Consider the following 10,204-nt stretch of genomic DNA (forward strand, 5'->3'; position numbering starts at 1 on the left):
ATATAGTTGAGAGAATGAAAAATGTATTAAATTGAAAAGAGATAAATGGGTAGATTCGATTGCATTTCTTTTTTTAAAAAAAGTTTTTTCTTTACAAAAATTTAAAGAATATTTTTAAAGGACTTTAACTTTAACTTTATGTGAGTGTTTGGCCTGCATGTGAGCAGGGTGCTTGAAGAATCCAGAAAAGGGGATTGGAACCTTTGGACCTAGAATTACTCTAAGTATCTGTGACTTTCTCAGGATTGTGCTGTGTAACATATAGGTGCTAAACATTGAACCCGAGTCCTCTGCTAGTACTCCTAACCCCTGAGCTGTCTCTCCAATCTATAATTACATCTCTAAATGAAAGATCACTGTATCTAAAAATTATATCTATCTTGGGAAGCTGCAGAGGCATTAACAGAGGATGAGAGTGTTGGGACAGGAGATGTTATGGTAAGAGAATTATCTGAAATTGGTGTACTTCCTTAGGGGTAGTTCAGTATAATGAACCATTCAAGTACTCATGCAAAGACCTGTCAACTACTTATCTAGGATCTTGTGAAAAATACCCCCTGTTTAATACCTTCTCTTTTGGTTAATGATCATCTTAAAGGACACCATAGTTCAATCAATAGTGAATACAGATAAGTACTTGGGGTCAGGGAGGAATAACATGAAAAGGAGAAATAATCCCAACAAGGGAATTGAGCATATTGTTTGCCTATGCATTTGTGGCTAAGCTTCAGCCAGTAAGAGGAAGGGTGGATGCAGGGTGTCTATTTGATCACTCAACAAGATGTTATGTACACACCTCAGTATTCCTGTTACAGTGATTCCAGAGAGGCTCAACTTACAGATGGAAGGGAAAACCCACACTGACTGTGGGTGGTGCCATCTCATAGACTGGGGTCCCAGACTAAATAAAAAGAAAAATATAGTCAGATGAGCACCAAAGTTCGTCTTGCTTTACTCTGACCATAGATCCAATGTGATCTGTTGCTTCATATTACCTCAACCTCACTTTCCTCTCTGTGAGGCTTCCATTGTCAGTCATTGTATTACAGCAATGAGAAAAGCAGCTGATACAGTAAGTAGTTTGCAGTAAAGGGTATTCATTAGAATGCACGAATGAGGAGAAAAGTGGTTCAGTTGTATTGAAAATCCAAAGAAATAAAGATTTTTTTCTCTCACTCTCTGAGAATGTGGTTATAGCTTAATAATGTAAATCTAAGTTTTGCATATTTCTCCGCTTCTTTTTTCCCTTGTGTAGTTTTATATATTTCTGAATATTCTCATTCTTACATCCATTTACAACAGAACACACAAAGCAACTCCAATTTTAAAAACAGTCCCTCCACCATGATTCCCCATAGATGATGCCCTCAGCCTGGAGATAACAGATTGTGTTTAAGATAGTGCGAAAGTTCCACTGTTTTCTTCTTATTTCTTCTTATTTCTTCTTATTTTTTTGGTGTGTGGTCGAGGCCCTCCAAAACTATTCTACAGTTATTATTAGTTCCCATCATTCAGTTCTCATCTAGCCAAAGTGCTGAAGTATGTATAATCTTACAGCTTAATTTCTCCTTTTCAAATCTCATTGTCTTTATACCACTCAATAAATGTTTGCTTAATAATTAATCTACTATAAATGATCTGAATATAAAGGAAATCAACTATAAATGATCCAGAGATAAGGAGGTATTTGTATTTTAAAAGTTTCAATAATTAAATTTAAGACTTTGACCTGTAGTAAGGAATTAAATAGTGCATTCTCTCAAGTCTATGGAGTCCAGCTTATTTTTGGTCAACTCTTCTTGGGGATGGAGCTTGTCCTGGAGTATGGTCTGTATACCAGAGCTCACACTATTAAAGAAAACTGGCTTCCTCTCTTCCAGCAGCTATCAAATGCCAACAGCTTCTTAGATAGGTCTGTGACTTCAGGCTTTCTCTCTACTCTCATTCTTGCTGGTCTGGGTAGAGTTTGTGCAGGTTTTATTCATGCTGTCACAAAGTCTGTGAGTTTATATGAGCATCTGGCCTGCTGCATCCAGAAAACACCATCCTTTGAAGACATCTATCATCTCTGGCTCAAATCTTCCTACCCACTATTCCTTGAAGATCTCTGAGCTTTGAGGGGCAGTGTATGGTATAGACATCCCATTTAGAGTTAAGTACCTTAAAGTCTCTTATTCTGTGCATGTTTTTTGTTGGTGGAATGGTTTGGGAAGGATTAAGAGGTGTAATCTTGTTGGAGGAGGTGTGTCACTGGAAGTAGACACTGAGATCTTAAAACTCCAAATTATTCTTAGTTAGCACTCTCTCCACCTCATGCTTATGGATCAGGGTGCAAGACCTCAGCTATTGATCCAGCACCAGGCCTGCTTCCATGCTGCCATGCTCTGTGCCATGATGATAACTTACCCTTTGACACTTCAAGTCCACAATAAACTTTCTTTTGTTAAGTTGCTGTCTTAGTTAGTATTTCTATTGCTGTAAAGTTGTCCCATGACCAAGACAACTCTTATGAAAGAAAGTATTTCATTAGGGGCTTGCTTATAGTTTCAGAGGGTGAGTCTATTATCACCATGGTAGGGAGCATGGTAGCATGCAGTCAGGCATGGTGCTGGAACAGTAGCCGAGAGCTTTACATCCTGATCCACAGGCAGTAGGCACAGAAATAAACAATGAACATGGTGTTAGCTGTTGAAATTTCAAAGTGCCCTCTCCCCCACTGATACACCTCCTTCAACATGGACACACATACTAATCCTTTTAATTCTTCACATATATTTCATTTACTGGGCACTTGTCACAATGATGTTTTTGTAAACTATATGATGATGTATCTCTGTCCTTCCTTGTCCACCTAAGTCACCTTCTGATTGCTTAAAATTTAAAGTCTTTGGGGTTATAGCAAAAGGCAGAATAGTAAGGTGGGGCTTGAAGACAGAGTAGCTCTAGGAAAGAGAGACAGATGTGAGATTTGTCACTCAGAGGAAATAAGACCTATGAAACCAAGGGGAGGTAATCAGCCATGTGGCAGAACTTAGATTAGTATAAATGGGATAGGTAAGCTACGAATTAGTTGGGAACAAGCCTAGAATAAAAGCCAAAAAGCTTATAAATAAAAATAAGTCTCCTTGTGATTATTCAGACCAAGGGTGGGAATAGGGAGACCCATCCATGGTTACAGGGACTAAAGCGTGTAATTATATGAGCCTATGGGGGCCATTTTTATTACAACCACCACAGTTGCCTTGGCCATTTAAATATTAGAGGAAGAAAATGAGTGATACTATTACTTTATGAAATGCAGGTGTTTGAACACAAGAAAAATGTTAAAAGCATGAGTTATGCTGAATCCAATGTATAAGATTCTCTAGTGGTTAAACTTAATAATTACTGTTTTAAGCAGTAGGCCAACATTATCAGTCATGATTCCTAGACACCCCTATGCTATTATTAATATACAGGTTTTTCTTTTCTTCAAAGCAATCTACTAAAAGTCATTACATATAAATTGCATTAGACAGCTCTCTTTACAGTAATTCATGTGACAACTCATGAAGAAAATATAAATTTGTAGATAAAGTAGACTATTCTGCTCATTTGCTAAGAATGAAGTTTAATAACCCAATATAATTAAAAATTAAACACGTCTTATTAGCTACTAGCATTAGTATTACTTTGCAATAAAACTGCTTGTGGTAATAGATGTGTGGGATGAAATTAGCAATAACTATAGGCTGGTAATGCATTGGCTATGTTGATATCTTGGGGAACATAACTTAGTCCTTTTTGTCTTTCTGGATTCTGTTAATATGCAATTGTTATGGCGACAGCATCTATATTTGATATATTTTCTTTAGCAGAAGATAGATCTTAAATAGACGTGATTTGAACTGCTAAAAATCAGCTTTGGTAGACCTAATGAATGTGTATAATACAAATTTAGCCAAAAGCAAAATCACTGCTTTCAAATTGTTTTAAGGATTGTATTTTCTTTGGCATTGCTTACTTTTTCTACATTTAACCTATTTTTAAACTAGGAAATTATCAGTTGCATGGTAAGATGTGGATTTTGAGACTGGTGTTCTTTGAATACATCTTTCATTTAAAATGACTAGTTATGTTCAAAACTCATTATCAAAATAATCTGCTATTGCTTAAACATTTCAAAAAAGAATTTATCATTTTTAGTATTTGGCCTCGAATTTATTCATAATGTACTTTTAAAATACATACACTTCTTGTGGTGATCTCTCAGTTGGTGGGATGTTCTTGGCAAGAGTGGTGCCGGCAGACTAAATTGGAGTATTCTGGACCAAAGCTAATTTAGTAATTTTCTGTGGATTTGCCCTTTCATAACTGTGGGAGGATTTTCTTATTCACACAAAAGTTAGACTAAATGTAAAGCTAAAAAAACATTTTTAGGAAATATTTCTGATGAGCACACATTCCTACCATGTATGGAAAGGCAGAGAGTACTAACCCATGCTTCCCCACCCCCCCGGGTCCAGGTTTAGGGGTGGAAGATCTTAGAGTTTTTTTCTGCGAGAAATCGTTCTAATATATTAATACATTATGATTTTGCTAACAAAATTCAAAGTTTTCTTGGTGTTAGAGGATTCTTCATTGGTTATTTAAATTTTTTGTTTTATGTTGGAGACTGAATCCACAACTTCTTGAATGTGGGTTACCACTTTAACCCCCAAGTTGTATCTCTTGACCCCATGTGTTTGTTTTAACATGGGGATTGCAGACAGCCATTGCCAGTCAGTGGGGAACACACACCAATTCCAACCTCTCTCTCTTCTCTTGGAGGTTCAATGAAGTTAGAAATAGGGGACTATCTCTCATAATCTTATTCTCACAAAAGAAGTCAGACATCTGTTCAGTTTCTTGTTACCAGGTGCTGAACTCAATGTTATCATAGCATCAACACAATGCTTACAGTATTTGTATTCAACTGGTTATTCCCACTTACAGGTAAGGAAGCCTGAGGCTCAACAGAGTTAAGGGTAAACCAGCCCAAAGGTGAAGAGTGATTCTACTGTTTAATTGGAATTATATTAAATTCCACTTGGTGATGTTACTATTTAAACTATTCCAATATTTAGACTATAGAATCAGCCTGGCTGCCAGGACTCTGAACCACTCTCTGGTATAACTCTTTTCTCACCTAAATGTTTGGTAATGTTTCAATACTCTATAACTGTCTCTACCTTCTACCCAGGCCCTGTTCTGTGGAGATGCCTAAAAGTGGAAATCACACTTTTCTTGTCTTTTTGTGAAAGAAGATAATTAGAAAACATACTTATAGTAGAGTATTGGGAGTTTTGTACAACGTATTGTTTTCGAAATTATGTAACATTTCCTAAAATATGAGAACATTCCTGCCTTTACACAACCATAAGATTTCCTCACTTAAAAATGATGCTGTATTGCTTATTGCAGGAGAGGGGGAAGGGAGAAAGTTGAGCGGGAGGGAGGGAGAGAGAAAGAGAGAGAGAGAAGGAGAGAGCAAGAGAAGAGGAAAGAGGGGCAGGGACAGAAGGGAGAGGGGGGAGGGAGAGGGGAGAAGTAGAGGGGAGGAGGAGAGGGATAGGGAAAGGGAGAGGGAGAGGGAGAGGGAGAGGGAGAGGGAGAGGGAGAGGGAGAGGGAGAGGGAGAGGGAGAGGGAGAGGGAGAGGGAGAGGGAGAGGGAGAGGGAGAGGGAGAGGGAGAGGGAGAGGGAGAGGGAGAGGGAGAGGGAGAGGGAGAGGGAGAGGGAGAGGGAGATTAATCAGAATTAAATGCTACCTTTTAACATGGGTTGAGAAGTGAAACCCAAAGTGCTCTTATAGGACTGATAGTATGCATTATTTTATATCATTTTTGAACATATTAATTTATGAAGAATAAAGCTGTTAATGTTCTGCTTAATAATTTCATTGTGACAATTAAAATTCTACAGGATGGTAAGTTGATTAATTTATCCTCCTAAAAAGGGCTTGCATGCTCAAAATTGCTTACTAATCAGTGAGGAATTCTCTAACACCAATTCAATTCAAATTCCAGTTAAAGAATGTGAGTTCTTTTAAAGATTTAAAAATTCATTTATATTTTAGATGAGGGGATTAGATATTTTTAAAAATTTTTAAAAACTCTCAAGTTAATCCTAATTGAAATTTTGGCGTATTAAACTTACAAAATTTAAAATGTCCATGCAAAGTATAATTCCGTGTAACAGGGCCTTCTTGTCCAAGCTGTGGTCATTTCTTTTCTAAGTGTGATTTTACTGCGCTGTCAGATGAGAATGGAAAGCCTTGCAAGACTCAATTGTCCCTATTAATAGCCCTCTTTGGCCCCTCCCCTTTTCTCTTGTATAAGTTCGGAGCTTTTCAATCTAGCCTGTGTTTTTCTCCTGATGCTAATTAATGAAACGTTAATAACAGCGGTAGAACCGCAGGGACCGCTAACTGCTGATGGAAATCTCAGCAAGATGTCCAGAACACCCCTCTTTACTTCTGCAGAAACACTGGCACCATTTTATGTCTGTCATAAAAGCCATCTTTGGACATTTTATTTCTAACAAAGGAGCCTAGTAAGACGCCCGGTTCCAGGCATTGCTACTGTGCTCTGGGAGAGCGACCTGCAACCTGTGAAAACAGTTGCGGTTCACTCGCTCATTTTACCTAGGAATCTGTGTTCTGGGAACACTGCTTAAACTAACTTTCTTTTTCTGTTGTTGTTTTTTGTTTGCTTGTTTGTTTTCCTGAAGGATATAAAGTATTTAAATGTTTGAAAAGGTTAAGTCATGCTTAAGTCATGGAGGAGTTATTAACATTTCCCTCTCCCATGATGAGAGAGTGGAGGAGGTAAAACCTGATGAATCGTTTGAGTGAATGAAAACTTTTGAAAGCTTTATCTGTTTGATGGGATCTGGGTGCTAATGGTCCTGAAGGACTCCCAGGACAGTGTTCTGGCATATGCCATTCCTGAAGAATAGAGAGGAAGGGCCATTTGTCATGTGGTTGGTCTCTGGGACTGAAGCACAGACCCCTATCCCATGTCAGGTCAGCCAGGAGCAAACAGCTGCGGGTTACAGGCAGGTAGAAGACGGAATACGGCGTTCCTTGTGTAGTTTGGGAGATTGGGTCCTGCATGTTGATCCAAGGCTGGCCCAAGGGGTCTGCACCCTCCATAAGCCTTGGGTGTACCTGGACTTTGGGAAAATACTATTGCTTCAAATTCTGATCAGTTTTTCTCTTTTGCCCCTCCAGCACCCAATATCTTTCTTTTTATATGTAGAATGACTTTGTATTATCTAACCTTGACCCTTGACAAATTCTTAATTCTTTTAAAAGAACATCTCCTTTTATTCGGATTGGGTTTCTGTTTGTTTGATTGGCTGGATTTTTTTTTTTCGTTTGTTGTTTTGTTTTTTAATTGAGACTTGTCTGGCTTTGGGCTTGCTTTGTAGCAACACGAACCCCCCTTTCCTTCAGTGCTGAGACTACTGGCGTGCACCACCATGTCTGATTCTCATTCTGATTTGTAGTTTCCCTCCCCACCACTCCGCATAAGCCGCTGCACAAGCAAAATTGAAAGCATAAGAACCACACTGAGAATCTTCCCTAAGGAAATGGTTGATAAACCAATTCCCTTGAGAATTTACTAAGGTGTGTGAACACACAGATTTGACTGTGTGTGAGCCTTCGGAAGATAACTGGAGGTTAGGCTTTCTAAGCGAGAAAATGTAATGTTGAAGGCACCTTATTTTGTGTACTATTCGATCTGTGTAAACATCGGACTTGCTTCACACAGTTTGTTACTGAATAATAGAAGTGAGAGACACCATAATTTCAGACCATTACTTCTTCATGACTAACTGGTTTGATAAAGTGACTAATCATTAATATAGTAAAGAAAAATCAATATGAAGGCTGGGGTTATAGCTTAATGGTGGCTGGTTTGCTTAGTATGTAGAAGGCCCTGGGTTCCATTGACAGTTACCCTCTCTCAAGCAATATAATAAAAAATGAAAGATAAAGGCTATCCCATTACTATAGCAAGAATATTTTACTCTCTGATATTTTTTCTTATGGGTCATGGTTATTTTAAATTTAAATTGGAATTATGGAATGTGTAATGTGTATGTTGCATGCAATTTAATTATATTATTCCTTGGGAGTTTGGGTTTTTTTTTTTTTTTTGTTTGTTTGTGTGTTTGTTTGAGACACATTTTCTCTATGTAGACCTAGCTGTCCTGGAATTCTCTCTGTAGACTATGCTGACTTTGAACTTAGATGTGTCTATTCCTGGGAAATTGTTTATGTTATTAAATCACAATTTTATAGAGTCTTAATTGCATAAAATCAAGAACTACAAAAATAGTGAAGCAAAAATAAAAAGCAATGAATCAAAGAAATAACTCCAAATCTCACCAAAACGGTAATAACAAAAACTAGACAGCATTTTAAATATTCTTGGAGATATTACACACTATTAAGTTAGACCAAGGTCTGACTCAAGGCTGGTATTTCTATACCACTATGTATATAACACAAGTGATTCCAGCTATGAACATTTAGTTGTGAGTCAGATAGTGACTAATTGTTAGGCGAAAGGAGGGAAGAAAAAGACAAAATACCAAAACCAGCCCTTGATAAGTTTTAGGGGATCAGGGGTTCTGAAATTCTCCCAAATGGCTACTTCAGGTGGTTGTGACAGGCATAGTCCTTGTTCATTGTAGATGTTATTTTATTTAAGACAAATGCTGTATTTATCAGAGAGGCCTTTTCCTCTCGATAGCTTAGAATCATCCCAATAATTTCTTGGCCACAGGAAATTGAGGAAGAATGAGTTACTGGCAAAGCTATTTCTTTCACATTTATACATTTTCCCACCAAATGCACATATTCATAAAAGGGAAAAAATTTAGGAGTACCTTTACTGAGTTCTCTGCTTGGATTTGTTTGTTTGTTTCTGATTCAGGGTCTTTCTAGGCTGTGCTCTAATTATGTAGTCCAGCCTATCCTTAAACTTGTCCCTGCGCTCCCAGACTCCTCGCCGCAACCTGCGCAGTAGCTGCGGCTGCTCCCGCCATCACCGCCTCGGAGAATATGGCTGTGCCTCCCACATACACTGATCTTGCCAAGTCCGCCAGGGATGTCTTCACCAAGGACTACGGCTTTGGCGTAATAAAACTTGATTTGAAAACGAAGTCCGAGAATAGATTGGAATTTACTAGCTCAGTCTCTGCCAACACGGAGACCACCAAAGTGAACTGCAGTCTGGAAACCAAATACAGATGGACGGAGTATGGGGTGACGTTTACTGAGAAGTGGAACACAGACAACACCCTGGGCACTGAGACCACCGTGGAAGACCAGCTTGCTCGTGGACTGAAGCTGACCTTTGATTCGTCTTTCTCGCCTAACACTGGGGAAAAAAATGCTAAAATCAAGACAGGGTACAAGAGGGAGCATATCAACCTGGGCTGTGATGTGGACTTTGACATCACTGGGCCCTCAATCGGGGTTCTCTGGTGCTTGGCTATGAGGGTTGGCTGGCTGGCTACCAGATGAATTTTGAACCTCGAAGTCCCGAGTGACTCAGAGCAACTTCGCAGTTGGCTACAAGACAGACGAATTCCAGCTTCATACTAATGTGAATGATGGGACGGAGTTTGGTGGCTCCATTTACCAGAAGGTGAACAAGAAGTTGGAGACTGCTGTCAATCTCGCCTGGACCGCAGGAAACAGAAACACTCGCTTTGGAATAGCAGCCAAGTATCAGGTCGACCCTGATGCCTGCTTTTTGGCCAAAGTGAACAACTCCAGTCTAATTGGCTTAGGGTACACTCAGACCCTAAAGCCAGGTATCAAACTGACGCTGTCAGCCCTGCTGGATGGCAAGAATGTCAATGCGGGCAGCCACAAGCTTGGTTTAGGACTGGAATTTCAAGCATAAATGAATATTGTACAATCGTTAATTTTAAATTATTTTGCAGCATAGCTACCTTTAGAATTTAGTGTACCTTTTAATGTTATATGTTGGAGATACGAGAGTTGATAAATACCACGTTAGACCTCCAGGCTAACAATGACTCGGCTTTAAGGTGTTGACCATTTTAGAGGTACAGCGGAAACCCCATTCCAGGTAGGGTCTTCTTTAGCTGTAGGCGTGGGTTGGGGAGGAGCTCCTCTAGAGATGCCAGGCTGCAAGTGGAGGC

General features: G+C 39.0%; 1 pseudogene; it reads left to right on the top strand.

Moving 5' to 3' along the window:
- The first annotated feature begins 9,059 nt into the window (after positions 1-9,059).
- Positions 9,060-9,957, top strand: Vdac1-ps15 (voltage-dependent anion channel 1, pseudogene 15; annotated as a pseudogene).
- Positions 9,958-10,204: the final 247 nt, after the last annotated feature.

Source organism: Rattus norvegicus, chromosome 6 (genome assembly GCF_021556685.1).
Source record: "Rattus norvegicus strain SHRSP/BbbUtx chromosome 6, alternate assembly SHRSP_T2T, whole genome shotgun sequence".
Classification (NCBI taxonomy): Eukaryota; Metazoa; Chordata; class Mammalia; order Rodentia; family Muridae; genus Rattus; species Rattus norvegicus.